Source organism: Phyllopteryx taeniolatus, chromosome 7, assembly GCF_024500385.1.
Source record: "Phyllopteryx taeniolatus isolate TA_2022b chromosome 7, UOR_Ptae_1.2, whole genome shotgun sequence".
Lineage (NCBI taxonomy): Eukaryota > Metazoa > Chordata > Actinopteri > Syngnathiformes > Syngnathidae > Phyllopteryx > Phyllopteryx taeniolatus.
In genome coordinates, this window is record NC_084508.1 from 810,931 (window position 1) to 828,324 (window position 17,394).

The 17,394-nt window shown below is 39.8% G+C and overlaps 2 long non-coding RNA genes across 2 annotated transcripts in view; one reads left to right on the plus strand and one right to left on the minus strand.

Annotated features, from left to right (window-relative positions):
- Positions 1-14,222, plus strand: part of LOC133480821 (uncharacterized) — a 53,138-nt gene extending 38,916 nt beyond the window's left edge. The window contains exons 3-5 of the long non-coding RNA XR_009789375.1: positions 8,632-8,749; positions 9,785-10,181; positions 12,828-14,222. This is a non-coding gene — a long non-coding RNA (uncharacterized LOC133480821). The remainder of the gene's footprint in view (positions 1-8,631; positions 8,750-9,784; positions 10,182-12,827) is intronic.
- LOC133480805 (uncharacterized) lies at positions 1,982-5,486 on the minus strand. Its single transcript, XR_009789370.1, has 3 exons — positions 5,313-5,486; positions 4,180-4,729; positions 1,982-3,570 (listed from the first exon to the last, which is right to left on the minus strand). It is a non-coding gene; the product is annotated as an uncharacterized LOC133480805 (long non-coding RNA).
- Positions 14,223-17,394: the final 3,172 nt, after the last annotated feature.

The window sequence follows — 17,394 nt, forward strand, 5'->3', positions numbered from 1 at the left end:
TTCCTCATTAATGTACACAGAAAAAAAACGAAATTGAAATTTTTTATGTTTTATTAAAAAAGAAAAACTGAAATATCACACAGCCATAAGTATTCAGACCCTTTGCTGTGACACATATATTTACCTCGGGTGCTGTCCATTTCTTCTGATCATCCTTAAAATGGTTCTACACCTTCATTGGAGTCCAGCTATGTTTGATTATACTATTGTTATTTTATAATACTGTAATATTATAATATGATTTAGTTGTTATTATGTATTTATTGATTTATTATTATTATATTATTATTTTATATGTTTTATTATCTTTATTATTTATTTATTATTACAATGACCCGAAGCACACAGCTAAAATACCGACTGTTTTTGAATGGCCCAGCCAGAGCCGTGACTTAAACCCAATTGAGCATCTCTGGAAAGACCTGAAAATGGCTGTCCGCCAACGTTCACCATCCAACCTGACAGAACTGGAGAGGGTCTGCAAGGAGGAATGGCAGAGGATCCCCAAATCCAGGTGTGAAAAACATTCCCAAAAGGACTCATGGCTGTATTAGCTCAAAAGGGTGCTTCTACTAAATACTGAGCAAAGGGTCTGAACACTTATGGTTGTGTGAGTGTTCAGTTTTTCTTTTTTAATAAATCTGCAAAAATCAATATGGGGTGCTGTGTGTACATTAATGAGGGAAAAATGAACTTCAATGATTTTAGCAAATGGCTGCAATGTAACAGAGTGAAACATTTAAGGGGGTCTGAAAACTTTCCGTACTCATTGTATGTTGGCAGCACGGTGGACGACTGGTTAGCACATCTGCCTCACAGTTCTGAGGACGGGGGTTCATGTCCCGGCCTCGCCTGTGTGGAGTTTGCATGTTCTCCCCGTGCCTGTGTGGGTTTTACTTGCGTTTCCTCCCACATCCCAAAAACATGCATGCTCGGGTGATTGAAGACTCTAAATTGCCCATAGGTGTGAATGGTTGTTTGTTTCGCCTCTCGCCCGAAGATAGCTGGGATAGGCTCCAGCACGCCTACGACCCTTGTGAGTGTAAGCGGTACAGAAAATGGATGGATGGGTATGTATGTATTTAATTCACAGGACATTTTTATTTCTGTTAATACAGTAAAGACAGTCAATAATACAACTATTAAAAAAGAGGTAAGGAGAGGTTTGCCCAGGGCAAAAGGGCAGGTGCTTGAGCACCACCTAGTGGGTATGTGTGCACGTGCCTGTTCCTTGATGAAAAGTTGAGAAGGATGGAGTTGTCAGTGGTGAACTGTTAAGATGTCAGACATGACTACTGGTCTGGATCTGATGGCTATGCAGGTCTCTGCTGATTGGAAAGTAAATACATGCTACTTTTTAAAATAGGTTGTTATTACAAAGAGGATTATGTCTAGCCACAAATATGGTCGTGCGCTAACAGTCAATTGTTTGAACAGTCATTGTTTCAACTATGATTACGGTATACTTATAAAAATTTACAAGTTTACCCCAATATGGACATGGAAGCTGGTTTGACCTCAGTGAAGTTTTTATGAAAGATGTTGAAACTGCTGTCAGTTTTTTTCCTTCACTATTACATCATAATTACGTGTATTTGCCTTGATATTGCCACCCAAATTGCTGATGTATAGACATTTTTGTGATCAAAATATGTAGCTATAAACCTTATAAAGCTATAAATGTGTGTGGTAATTAAAAATAAATTTAAAGAATAAAACCAACTGTCTTCTACTGGTTCAGGTAGCTAAACCAGCTTGAGTACGAAATGTATTTTGATCCTGAGGTTATCCTCAGTATATTTCTGGGAGGATGGCGCAATGACCAAGTGAAACGAGGTGGTCAAATTTACGCTAATGCACGTTGGAAAATCAGGCGGTATCAAGGTGACGATCTTAAAGCTGTAGACAATATCTACATAGTCTGTGTGAACTGAGTGAATTTGGCTGCCTCCACACAGAAACATTTTTCAGATTGGAACATTTGCGGACTTTATTTTTATACAATCAGTGTACAACAAGGCACCATGGTAGTGCAACAAACAGTATTACCCTGAAACCTGCTTTATGAAAATATGCATCGTACATTGCATAAAAACTTGCAGTAAGAGCAGAAGAGTGGTTTTATAAAGGGAGAAAAAAAAACTACTTAAAACTTGCATGACAATACCAGTTAAAGTTGTGTGTAACCACACCAAAAGTGCTTCTTTTGCCAAAAACAATGTGCAAATGTAATGTAAACAATGTCAACTCAGTGTAAACAAGTAGTCACTCTGGCTGGTATGAATAGAGGTGTTTGACCCAACTTTCAGCGCAAGTGTATATAACAATGTACCACATAAAAGTGCATAATCAGACAAAAATAATCATCTGATCATACCACAATACATTATAAAAGACCCAAAAACACATTCTGGACAAGGCAGCTACCAAACTGTCCATCAAATGCAACAGTATCTGGGTTTATCAAAGGTTTTTAACTATTGAAATACAGCTAAAAGAACAGCTGGCTTAACTTGCTATCCTTCAGATAGATAGGGGAACAAAGATGTTGTGTTACAATGAAAACTAAATGATGTCCATCACCCACATGTTTGCATTAAGTATACTATCAAACTCCTCTGCCAACTCAGGGTAGGACCCATAGTTGTTGGGCAACTCCAGAACACAGCCACACGTATGTGACATTGGTCTCCTTGTAAATGGATTATATGGCTCGAAGAATCGCACATAGATCTTCTGAGCCACTAAAAGATCTGCATCTTTGGACAAAAAAAAGAAAAGAAAAAAAAGATTAGTTCCACACCACATACACCAACCACTCCACACTCAACAACCCATGTGGCTGTCACTTTCAATTCATGCTCTCTCATTGTTGGTTTTGATAGTTCTGTATCCATCAATTGACTATGTGCACACTAAAACAAAGTTTTTAAAGGGCCCATAACATGCCATTTTAAGCCTTCCAATGTCAACTATTGGCACATATAAACTAATATATTACTTCTGGCACTATAGAGGACTCATTAAATATCGGTTTTCCTGATCAGTTGACACAGTATCCTCACTGGCCAGTAGATGTCGTGTGTCCATCACACCAAGAGTACAGCTTCAGGAATCAGGCATTTACAGAAAAAAGTTGTGTCATCGCTATCTTCATTGTGCCTCCATGGGTGCATTTACTGAAGAATCGTCGAGGGGGTCATCAACATCATAAGTGGCATAATCACCAAAGGTATGTCTGAAGACAGCATCCGTGTCAACAATGATAACTTCTTCATCACCAATTTTGTTCTCTGTTAAGATGCGTTGATAATTGCGTTGTTCTTTTGAGGCATTAGAATTGCCAGAAAGTTTTTTCACACGCTCATCTGTAAGGCCATTGTTGGATCCCCGCTTTTGTTTAAGTTTTGAAATCAAAGATTCAGTTGCTTTGGATATGGTTGTGTTGGTTCCTTCAAACACAGCAACTTCTCTTCTGCAGTACTGACGTATTGCAATTCGGTCTCCAATTTTGGGAACATATTCCGTCAGCTGCTGATCTGTCATTGCACGGACAGCGTAGCAATCAATCTGAGGAAAAAAGAAGAATTGGTAATTCAACAAGAAGATGTACCAATACCTAAATAGCATGATCATCAATAATTCTGAAACATAATGAGTTAAAAGCCTAGCGAGTAAAACATGTTTGTTACAGCCAGGTAGATAAATGATTGACAATAACAGAGCTCTTTTTTCTGATCTAGCTGCCAGCAGCTACTGTACGAAACAGCTGATCAACATTTCCCGCTGTTCACATTGCAAGATTGCATTGCCTTATAGCACACTGTATATAACCCATACATAATGTACATTGTAGTTCACATGACTGCCTTGCCACACACATTGATTACAGAGATATTCACAAACGAGGTCATTGGTGCATGCACTCAATTTCTCCAGTTTGGCTATTTATTTAATGTAAAATAGTTTATGTACTTCTTGCTTTACACTGTGTACTTGACTCACCACCTGCCAAAAATAATTTGGATGCCAACTCACTTCGCCACAGAAGCCCTGATTACTGAGACTGATATTGCACATTTACAAAAAAAAACATATCACTACACTTATATGAAGCAAAAAGATTGCCTTGAATATACATCTCAATGAAATGACAAATGTTTACAAGTGGGTACATACCTTCTCTTAAATAAAGTTGGCAATGGCATTATCATCTAACCTTCTTTGCTCTTGAGGGAATTTTAAAAATTTTTAATCCATCCTGTGAAACAAAAATAAGGTTCCTGTCAAGCTCAACAATGTGCAAAATGACTGAATCTGCCCAGTGGGTATATTAGCACGTCTGTAGTTCAATCTCTGCTTTCCATATTTGTTGTATAGTTTGCAGTCTAGTCTATCACACATAGCATTGGTTTCACAATTCATGTAACTTTGCGTCTTTTCTATAAATTCAGTAAATGACCACACATTTTATGGGTATTGGCATAATCATTATCAGACCACAGCCTACCTGCAATTGATTAGAATGAAATATGTCAGGTTCAAACAACCTAGAACATTTAATAAACAATAAACAAGGAAGGAAGACAAGAGATGGTTTATATACTCGTGAGGAGAACGATTAGAGTTGTTTGCAGTTACAATCTCCTACCGCTCAGAGCAAACTCTGCCGATTCCTCTCTTTTTATTTTCTTAGGGCGGTTCCTAGTTGCACAGACGTTGCTGCTATCTTGAGATAAGGGCACACACAGCAGCAACGTAAAACAATCACATATATGACTCATTGCGCAGATGTGTTCATCAGCGCTGATTGCTTCAACCTTTGACCGCAAAATGTTCCAGCCGCTATCTTTTGATGAGGGCACAGTCCTCTTCACAGACAACGTCAACTTTTATGATACAATCAACATTATACTGCTAAATGCATGCTTTGAAAATACTATAAGAGTAAATATGGGATAACAAATGTATATTTATTCTAACAAAATGGCTTACACTTGACAACCAAAGGACACTAAGCTTCATTGAATAACCATAGCAAACTTTGAAGACACAACAAGATGAAAAGTACTTGAACTTGGCAATATGATTCTGCTAATTTGTAATAGGGGTATGTAACGAGTACAACATTCCTCAATCAATCAAATTAATGTTTGAATCGGAATGTGATTCTCTGGGTGTGTATTAGCCATATGTTTTAGCATATACTGGAGCACCTGAGCGGAACCCAGTAACTCAGTACGAGAGTAAATAACCCCAACAAATTGTTAACATGAAACAAAAAGGTGAATAACTGCAGACAAGATACTTACATTGCTTGATCCATCACAGACGCATTTGTCTGTCTGCGAACTTCCACTTCTGTGGCGAGAACTCAACTAAACGAGGACCCCTTTGGTGGCCGCTATGTGCCAGAAGAAAAAAAAACACACTAACGTCAACACATCGGGGATAAGAAGGTTGTCATGATAGCGTGATTGCAGCGAGCGAATGCTTAAAAGCACGGAAAGTGAAAGGAAACACCCAGGCTAATTGTAGCCGGTCCTGCTATATAATGATCAACCCCCTCGAACTACAACAATATTGCCTTTCAGTTGAAAAAAAAAGGGATGTAGGATATGTCACGACATGAAAATTTATACACAGAATTCACACCAGTAAGAATATAAAATCCAAATAGAACTTACTTCACTTGACAGATATACGTAGGTATACGGAGCCCCAGACATTTGTTAAACTGAGGGAACAGTTTATTAAACTGAGGGAACGGTTTACTAAACTGAGGGAACAGATTATCAATGAATTAAATTTCTCTCATACCTGGGCACCAGGGGGGCTCCGTAGAAAACTGCAAATGATCCTGAATAAAATGGACATACATTTTGTAATGTAATATTCCATCCATCCATTTTCTGAGCCGCTTCTCCTCACTAGGGTCGCGGTAATGTAATATTATATTATGTAACTATGTCACACTGTACAGTTTATTTTGCTTTGTTTTACTATACTGTCGGCTCCCAGGTCAGCCTTGCAAATGAGAATATGCTCTCATTTACCTTGCCTGGATATATAAAGATTAAATTCAATTTAAAAAAAAAATTAAATGCTGGATACCTTTCAAACAGTGATAGTAACCTCAGGAGCTTCAAAGATTATGACAAGGTAGTCGGTCATACGAGGAGTCAGGAAGGAGCTGACCGCATGTTGGCGTTAGAAGTCATGGTGGCCCTCCAGATTTTGGAGCCACCAATATTGAATGGGAATCTCCCACCTGCCGCAGTTGTTGGGGGACACTGTATATTGCTTGTTGGCCAATAAAGTTCTCTCTGTTCATCGAGCTTGTATCAGCGGAGCCTTTTTCAAAATCGCCTTTCGCAACTGAATGTCTGACAGGCCTGTCGGGGGGCTGTGGGTATTAACGGGGCAGTTCAAACGAACCGTGTGGGCAGAACAGGCTGACGTTTGCGATGGTGGGGCAGCACTATCTAAATTGAGTTTTTATTAAGTTGGAAATAATCACAAGGTGAGGTATAGGTGTCCTCCATTTAGAAAATGAGAACATCTGTCATGAGTGGATTTAGACTGGACCCAAGAGCAGGCGGAGGCGGACGCCAGTGATACAGCAGGCTTTTAGAAGATACAAAGAAAACTAAAAGATTGATAAAATAAAAGATGGCTGACAGAATACAAGAATGTAGATTTTTGTCAATCAGTATGATAGTAATTTCCTTTAATATTAAACATTTACTTTTTTCATTTCAAGCTTCTTCATCACTGCTGTTCTCACCAGCACACTTGTGTGTCTTTGCCTGATACTGATAAGAGAATCTTTGGCCACAAACTGAGCAAGAAAAAGGTTTCTCACCAGCGTGGATTCTTGTGTCTTTTTTAAATTTCCCCTCAGAGTTAATCTTTTACCACACACTGAGCAGGAAAAAAGGTTTCTTACCAGTGTGGATTCTTGTGTGTATTTCTAGGTTTCCCTTCCAAGAGAATATTTGACCACAAACTGAGCAGGCAAAATCTTTCTCTACTGTGTGTATTTTCATGTGTTGTTCCAAATTGCTGTGAAAAGCAAATATTTTCTCACACTGAGAACATTTCCATCGTTTGTTTTCAGTGTGACATGTCATATCACCTTCACACTGTCAATCAACATCATCAATCTGACAGTGGAGCTAAAAGTCTGTCTGCTTGTGATCCTCCACAGTGGTCTGATCACCTTCTGTTGACTTGAGCTGCTGCTTGGAGGCTCCGCCCCTCTGCTCTCCTCACTTTGATCTTCATCTTCACTCTTCAAAGGGACACCTGTATATGGAAATTTGGTGATGTCCTCCTCCACTTCCTCTTTTTTAAAGGGAGTGGACCAGTCAACACATTTCCATCTGTATCCTTAACCACCCTAACCTGCTGCACATCCTTCCCATCTCTATGCCTCTGTCTGGCCAACCTGTAGAGATCCTTTTCTCTTTCTTTAGTGTCGAACCTGGCATACGTCATCATATGCCTCTTGTTTGGCCTTTGCCACATCTACCTTTGCCCTACGTCGCATCTCAATGTATTCCTTTTGCTTCTCCTCGGTCCTCTGAGTGTCCCATTTCTTTCTTCTTAGTAAACCTCTTTCCTTCTATGATTTCCTGTACTGTGAGGTTCCGCCACCAAGTCTCCTCTCAGAAGGTACACCAAGGACTCTCCTGCCTGTCTCATCGATCACCTTGGCTGTAGTTGTCCAGTCTTCTGAAAGCTCCTCCTGTCCACCGAGAGCCTGTCTCACCTCTTCCCAAAAAGCCGCACAACACTCTTCCTGTCTCAGCTTCCACCACATGGTTCTCTGCTCTGCCTTTGTCTTATTAATCTTCCTCCCCACCACCAGAGTCATCTTACAAACCACCATCCTATCCTGTCAAGCCCCACTCTCCCCTACCACTACCTTACAGTCGGTAACCTCCTTGAGATTACATCGTCTGGACAAGATGTAATCCACCTGCGTGCTTCTACCTCCACTCTTGTAGGTCACCCTATGTTCCTGCCTCTTCTGGAAAAAAGTGTTCACTACAGCCATTTCCATCCTTTTTGCAAAGTCTACCACCATCTGTCCCTCCAAGTTCATTTCCTGGATGCCATACTTACCCATCACTTCTTCATTACCCCTGTTTCCTTCACCAACATGTCCATTACAATTTGCACCAATCACGACTCTCTCTCTATCTGGGATGCTCAGAACTACTTCATCTAGCTCCTTCCAGAATTTCTCTTTCACCTCTAGGTCACATCCTACCCGTGGGGCATAGCCACTAATCACATTATACATAACACCCTCAATTTCAAGTTTCAGCCTCATCACTCGATCTGATATTCTTTTCACCTCCAAGACATTCTCAGCTAACTCTTCCTTTAAAATAACCCCTACTCCATTTCTCTTCCCATCCACACCATGGTAATATAACTTAAACCCATCTTCGAACCACAGGAGCTGAATTTCCACTTTCACAAAGTCAGGTCACAGAGACAACAAGAGTCAAAGATGCTTGCAATACACAAGGACTAAAGTATTTTACAATTTTGTATACCAAATCATTTGCATAACAAATGCATGGTCTTCTCTGTAATATTTTGCCATTTTCCCACCAGGGACCAACAATTGCTAATCTAGAGAAGTCCTAAGAGTGGCGTCTCCCCCCCTGCCCCGCACTGTGCAGATTGACAGATCTTTTCAGTGGAGCACGACTTTCCAGCAGCACGACTACAGGTGGGCACAGTGGGAAAATGGCAAAATATTTCACAGAGTAGACCATGCATTTGTTATGCAAATGATTTGGTATACAAAATTGTAAAATACTTTAGTCATTGTGTATTGCAAGCATCTTTGACTCTTGTTGTCTCTGTGACCTGACTTTGTGATTTAGGCTTTAAGCAATTAAATGTCCGAAAAGAAAAGAGTGGCCCGAATAAACGCACAAATGGCCGTAGGAATTCCTTTGATGTAGAAATACAAAGAAAAGATGGTTGGCTTGATAACTGCTCAAAACACTTGGTCCTCTCAAAAGAATTCAGACTTCAATGCTTAAATATATTACATTATGACTTATCATTTGTAAATATTCAATTCTGCTTGTTGGTGGGCTGGTCAAACAATAATTCCATGCCCGCTTTCTGGTCCTACAGCCACCACAGTTTCCATAGTGTAGTGGTTATCACGTTATCCTCACACGTGTATGGTCCCTGGTTCGAGACCGGGTGGAAGCAGCTTTTCTTGCTTGTCAGGCAGCTGATGGACGTGGTGTGCTGGTCACGTTGTCAATCTCAAGTGGAGTGGAAGTTACCATCGTTTATTGGTGATCATGTGCACCTCACATATGAAAGGTCCTTGCTTCAAAACATAATGTGAAGAAGGCCTGTTTTTTTTTTATTTTTTTATTATTATTATTTTAATTAATCTGCCTTGAAAAACAAAAACCTTGAAGCTTGAGCTCCTGCGCGGACACCATGAATAGCGCTGCCAGTTAAGTGGAATCAGGACAGAGAGGATGTAGACCAACTATGTCGAACTCAGGCCCACGATGTAATTATATTTGGCCCGCAAGACCGTATTAAATGTGTATTAGAGCTGGCCCGCCAGTATATAGCACATGCGCCACTAATATTACAAATCCCAGAATGCTTTGCTAGTTGGCCCATCGGTCTCGACCGGCAAGCGCCCCTTCCTTTTCTGTTGCAGTCGTTCGCAACTATGCTATCTCAAGCAAATTTACACTCCTTTTTTTTCCCTCTTCCATCTCCTCAGACAAGGCCTTCAACCGTTCCTCTACCTGCACCTGACCATGACACCAAGAGACGGACCTGCTCTCAATCCCAGGAGACGTGGATGAAGACAGAGCCGCAGGATCTGGGGCCGTGGCCGGGATGTCGCTCGCTTGACGAGCAGCTCTCGTGGCACTCTGACCGAGGGCAGCCGGACGGCCAGCGTTCCGGCGGTGAAGATGGAGCCGGCCAGCAGTGATGGATGGACAGTCGTTAATGACTGTGTGCATGCATTTTTTTTGTGTGTGTATACATCCATCCATCCATCCATTTTCTGAGCCGCTTCTCCTCACTAGGGTCGCGGGCGCGGTGGAGCCTATCCCAGCTGTCATCGGGCAGGAGGCGGGGTACACCCTGAACTGGTTGCCAGCCAATCGCAGGTGTGTGTATACATATTGTAAAATATTGTGTGTCAGTGTTTAAAATACTGTATAAAAGGATGTGTGTAATCCTGTAAATTCTTTGTGGCTGTAATGTTCTTTTTTTATGTTCATTGTAGTATGTTTTTTCTCACGTTATTTCGTTTTTAATGTGTAATCTTTGTATAACACAGAGGAATGCCCTTTTATGTGGGTTTTATTTCATAAAAACTTTTCACTTTTATCTTCTTTAATCATTTTTCATTGTATTTACTTTTGTATATACTGTAGAAACCATCCTACACTTATATCGTGGTTAAAAGTCATGTTCATTGGGAAGAGTGAGGCTAACTGCATGTCCAGTGTAAATACAAATTTGTGTTTAAACTTGAATTGGAATTTTTCTTTTTTCTTACATAAACATAAAGGATATTCGTTGCAATGAAGCCGAGATAGAAAAAAGGTTAACCCCAGAACATGCAACCTCCACACAGGTAGGACCGGGATTTAAACCCCGGACACGAACAATACAGTAGAATTCATTTATTTGACGTCACTGATGGTGTAGCGGTACACTGGCCTGACTTTGGTGCGGGCAGCGTGGGCTCAGTTCTCACTCAGTGACGGTGTGAATGGGTGCGAATGGTTGTCCATGTCTATATGTGCCCTGCGATTGGCTGGCGACCAGTTCAGGGTGTAGTCCGCCTTTTGCCTGAAGTCAGCTGGGATACGCTCCAGCGCCCTGTGACCCTAACCAGGATAAGCGGTGTTGAAAATGTATGGATCATTTATTTGACTTGTGTCAAACACACTGGATAAACGAGATGCATAACTGAGTTTTATTAGTTAGATAAAATACTAGGAGGTAGATAGGGTGAGATTTGTTCATTTTTTAAATATTTATCATGGCAGGTATATTAGTTGCTCAAGAATAATCTTTTTAAGCACTTTGAAGAAGAGTGGAAGGATGGCAATGGGCCTGTAGTTGCTGGCTGTGTCTCTATCCCCACATTTGTGGATGGGTGGGACGATTACCATTTTCCACATTTGTGGCAATTCTTTTGGATGGAATTGAAAGGTTAATAAGATGCGGAATGGGTTCTGGAACTTTTTTACTTTTGCAACATTGAGATTATGGATGTCCTTTGATGTTGAGTTGTTAGTGCCTGGTGATTGGCTGTTGTGACATCAGCAAAGATGAAAGACCAGAGCAACAAAGGAGCATTTCAGATGAAAGAGCAAAGGGACATTTAAGCTTGAACGTGGGCTGAAGTCAGGCAGTCTGTGTGTGGAGTCCCTGTCGTGAGTAGTAGTCGACAGCAGCTCTTGAATGAATGTGCATTCTGTTTCCGCTCGTGGAAATGCTGTGAAAATGTGTGCAAAAAGGACAGCAGAGTACGAGGAGGAACTTTGGGGACCGAAAGAGGAGAACGAGCCACAACGTCAACAACTGGACGCTGTTTTCATTCTGCAGCCTCTAATTGTGCTTCACAGAGCAGATTGGTTTACTTCTTTCTCACTTTTTGAGGAAATACTCTCCATTTTGAACAGTGACTGTTTATATACGGGCACTGTGTGATGTTACATTCATTATAACATTGTAAACATCCAATACTGTGACCAATATTTATAATTTTAATTTTTATTATTATAAATGTAAAAGGGGCGGCACGGTGGACGACTGGTTAGAGCGTCAGCCTCACAGTTCTGATGACCCGGGTTCAATCCCCTGCCCCGCCTGTGTGGAGTTTGCATGTTTTCCCTGTGCCTGCATGGGTTTTCTCCGGACACTCCGGTTTCCTCCCACATCCCAAAAACATGCATTAATTGGAGACTCTAAATTGTCCGTAGGTGTGACTGTGAGTGCGAATGGTTGTTTGTTTGTATGTGCCCTGCGATTGGCTGGCAACCAGTTCAGGGTGTCCCCGGCCTCTCGCACAGAGTCAGCTGGTAGAGGCTCCAGCTCACCCGTGACCATCGTGATAATAAGCGGAACGTAAAATGGATGGATGGATAACATTCCATCATTGTATATAGTGAATAAAATGTTCATAGCAGGCTAAAAACAGGGCTAGTGGTCATGTACAGTATACGATGAGATTGTAATTTTATTATTTATTACTGCATTTATTTTGTATTTACTTATACACACAGATACGTCCACGCACACACACACACAAAACAGCCTTCTGACTTCTGCCATGGAAGTTCGATGGAGTGGATCACTCGTCTCAATTTCAAGAGATATTACAATACAATAAATAACATGCACACAGTAAACAGTATTTTGACATGAAAATATTTTAAAAATTTACATTTTTGCCACATAGTGTAACATTCACAAAGTTTACAATTGACACTTCTTTCCATGCGTAACCAAGGATATGCACTTAAAAAAATCCCTAAATAAATGAATTTGCAAATCCCAAACGGCTAGGATGTGGGGGTCTACTGTTTTATTATTATTCCAACTTGTTGTTTAATGCACATTATTACTTTACACTTGTTCACATTTTATTTTTGTTGACCTGCCTATTTTTTATTATTGCCTATAAACCTCATATGACTCCCTTAATAACCTTAAATGTGATTGTAACCCATAATACACATTTAAGTCAAACATGAAAATTGCCGAGACCAAACTTGTCTTGTCTTCGTGTCTTGCAGACATCAGTGAAGATCTTCGTCCTGAGCAGCAGGGCCCAGAGCCCCCTCACATTAAAGAGGAAGTGGAGGCCGAAGAGGTCCACCGCATCAAAGAGGAAGATAAATTGGAGCCCACTCCCATTAAAAAAGAGGATGTGGAAGAGCACCCCCACATCAAACATGAAGTGGAGGAGGACATCACCAAGTTTCCATCTACTGGTGTCCCGTTGAAGAGTGAAGATGAAGGTCAAAGTGAGGAGAGCAGAGGGGCGCAGCCTCCAAGCAGCAGGTCAAGTCAACACATGACAACAGAAGGTGATGGAGACCACTGTGGAGGATGACAAGCAGACGGACTCTTAGCTCCACTGTCAGATTGTGATGACACAATGGCACACCCTCCTCACACTGATGATGATGATGATGGACACTGTGAAGCTGATATGACATGTCACATTGAAAACAAACAATGGAAATGTTCTCAGTGTAGGAAAACATTTGGTTATAAGAGCAATTTGAAACAACACATGAAAATACACACAGGAGAGAAAGATTTTGCCTGCTCTGTTTGTGGTCAAAGATTCTCTTGCAAGGGAGATTTAAAAAGACACACAAGAACCCACACTGGTGAGAAACCTTTTGCCTGCTCAGTGTGTGGTAAAAGATTCACTCAGAAGCGATATTTAAAAATACACACAAGAACCCACACTGGTGAGAAATCTTTTGCCTGCCCGGTTTGTGGTCAAAGATTCTCTGAAAGGGGAAGCTTAAAAAGACACACAAGAACCCACACTGGTGAGAAACCTTTTTCCTGCTCAGTGTGTGGTAAAAGATTCTCTGTCAAGAGAAACTTGAGAAACCACACAAGAACCCACACTGGTGAGAAACCTTTTGCCTACCCAGGTTGTGGTCAAAGATTCTCTGAAAGGGAAAGCTTAAAAAGACACACAAGAACCCACACTGGTGAGAAACCTTTTTCCTGCACAGTGTGTGGTAAAAGATTCTCTGTCAAGAGAAACTTGAGAAACCACACAATAACCCACACTGGTAAGAAACCTTTTGCCTGCTCAGTTTGCCGTTAACGATTCTCTCATAAATATCAGGCTAAGACCCACAAGTGTGCTATGAGAACAGCAGTGATGAAGAAGCTTTAGATGAAAAAGGTCAATGGTTAATATCAAAGAAAATGACTATCATACCGAATTACAAAAATCTACAATCTTGGATTCTGTCTGCCATATTTTATTTTGTCAACCCTTTAGTTTTCTTTGTATGTTCCAAAAGCCTCCTATGGACAAATGTTGAGAATTCCCACTGGTGCCAAAATGCTTTTATCCAATGTTTTAAAATGAGCAAATGATTTATCAAACTAGATTTTGAAGAGAGTTTTAACTTTTGGTGAATATGTTGAAAAGTGTAAATGGGATCCTTAATAAAATACAATTCTTCAAACAGTGAGACTCATTCAATTGTCTTGTGTATCAAATCATGTTTTCACTTAATTCACTTCACTTCAAATAATTGAAATGCCTTTAATCCATTCGAAACCCTCCAAAAACGAATGGTGGCAAAAGAAAGCAGAAAATGGCCCAAGCGACAAGGCCTAAGTGGAAAATTGCTTAGCTGGTGCATTGGTAGGTCAACGTAGCGCTATACTTGGCTGACTTTAACCACAATAAACTAATTCTGCATATGAAATAATGCAGTGAGCCATCAAGCCAGCCGCCGTCCTCGCCACTGCCTGCCATGTATTCTCTGCCTCAACAACCCGCCAGCGCATCTCAAGGACTACCTACCTTTCCCTTTTCAATAAACTCTTCATCACAACCTCTCAGCCTCCGCCTGCTCATGGGTCGAGTCTCCATCCAATTCATGACACTTTCCTCGAACTTTCAATTTGACACCAAAAATAACCCAAGAATAATTCTAAATTCAACTCAAGCCATACATTAAAAAGCCTATAACTTAATAAATACTGATGGATTTGAGGCTTGTGGGTTGTTGAGGTTGGGCTTCCTATCTAGGATTTTTAACTGCAAGTGATCACTCCTTGTTGCTCCTTGTAGTCTGTTTTCTTGCCATTTCTGCTATGTGACCAAAGGTACTCATGTAGGAGTACGAGCTGATACTTAGAATAATATGACTCAAGTAAAAAGTCGTCCTCCAAATAAATACTTGAGAAGTTAAGTATTCCGTGAAAAAACAACTACCAGGTGACTAACTTGTATTGTGTATGAATTTCAAATAAAAACAAAAAATATAGGAATGTGCAAATTCAAATATCGCCCTATAATATCACTTTAACTAAAACAGTAATGAAATGAATCTTTTCCCGATTAGGCTAAACGCAAACGAACAAACTACGAGCGCAGCTCGTTCACACTCAATTGAACCATTTACAACTATATATCCATCCATGCCTTTTCTTTACCGCTTATCCTATAACTATATATATATATATATATATATATATATATATATATTTTTTTTTTTAAGAGAGACTTTCAGCCATTAACTATAAATATACTCTCGTTGACCGCATTAGGTTCCCTCTTCACACTCATGACACTCGACACAAGGTATGTCGCAGAGAACAATCCTCAATCAGTTTTGTCATGATCAGAGGTGCATTCATTTTTATCATGGGTTTATTGTTGTAGATTGCACTGAATCATACTGACGGTGGAGAAATTGTACAGGTTCACCTGATGTTTCGGTGGATCACTTTACTTTCACTTCTGTAGATAAGATTTGTTGGCGTCAGCTACACAGTGGATTATCATTATTATTATGACTCCGCCCGTATTCATACACAAAACTCAAGATTCTATACAACAAACAACCGTGATGCAGACGAGGTATCTGTACTTCATGACATGCTTGATGGCAATGAGAATGTCACATTAAATATAATACACAAAAGTTGATTTTAGTGATGGCTCAATTATGTTTCATGGCTAGTTAAGTTTTCTGTGATGAGATGGATCAATCCCTTCTTTATAAGCAGAGAGAAAATACTGTTTTTTGAAAGTTGAGGTGAAAAAATAACTTTGTTGAGTAATAGATGTTAGTCAGTTAGCGTATGCGTAATATTATTCATAATAAATACACGGATTTTGAAATGTGAGAGTTGAACAATTAGAAAATGTCATGGGCATAATAGATTTATCGTTAAAACTCAGGATTTGTAAGAAACACGGAAGTCATGTTTTTGCAATTACCAATTATCCATTGTAAAATACTGATTTTAAAAGTTGAGGTGGGAAACAAAGTCAAAAACCCTAAAACCTTGAATAATGCTATGTTAATAAGTCAGCACATACGTAACCTAGCCTTAAATATGACCACGTGACACATTAACCGACTTCTTTCATTCCAATTCAAACACAGTGGCACAATCTGACCGTATGAATTGTTTTCTTAGCGAGAGAAAACATTTGCTCACTCCTCTGAGCATAATGAAATAAAGCTCATTATCCAGTCAAAACCAGGTTTCAATTTCAATTCCAGTACTATGAATGCAATGGTTGGAGTGGATTGCTCTTCAAGTGGTACAATTTAGAGTTCCATCAAAATATTCTGGAAGTATGAGTATGTCTCTCAAAGTTGTACAATGAGGGCCAACCATCATCATCATTTGGCGACATCAACAAATCCTGCAAGAATTTGGCGAAGGACTAACCTTCTATTAAATTTTCTTTTTTCTGTGTTATAATCCCAAAACAGAAGGGATGACACTGATGACAAAATGGAAAAGTGCGATTATAGCCATGGAAGCAGGAATAGAACTTATGAAAGCATAAGAAGATGTTACTACCCGTCCTGCCTGCTCAGTACAATATGGTTCCGTTGACCTCAATAATAATGACGAAGGCATACAGAGAAATCCTGCCACTGCAATTGTCTGCCAAGTGTCATCAAAGTTAAGGGTGAGTACAAAATGTGTTGTTTTGTAAGTTGATTCAAGACAAATCCTGATCCAAAGCATCCCACATCGGTCTAAGTTGTTGTTTTACCAGAGTGGTTTAACTTATTTATACACTTGTATGACAGTTAAAAATGTTAAAGAGTGTTATGAAGTCTTACAGCAAGTGTTCTGGACACCTACGACACACATCATTGACGGGTGAGTGATTTCCTTTTATTTTTGTTAGCAGTTTAAAAGATACACTTGTATGGTTGTTGAAAAATGTTCCAATATTTTTATTGTTGTTTTTTCCATTTCCACTATTTGTTATGGGGAGAAAATGTTCATAAATGTAAACACCTTGAAGGATAACCAGCTTCTCAAATTCATTTTGTTTTGGCATTAGGGTCACTATTTATATTTGACTGTGTTTTATTGTAATCTCTCCAATTCTATTGCGAGTAACACATCTTCATAAATTCAAATTAGAATAATTTTAGCTCATTTCTTTTTAGATTTGTTCATCAGTAATACAGTTTGGAATATTGAAACGCTGTTGTGAAAAGTGCGTTCTTTGTAGTTGGCAAGCTTTTCATCAGTTTTTGTAGCTTTTAGCGCTATATGTTAAGGACGTGTATAAATGGAAGAGAAAAAAAACTGAAACTAATAAAACCAAGTCTTAAT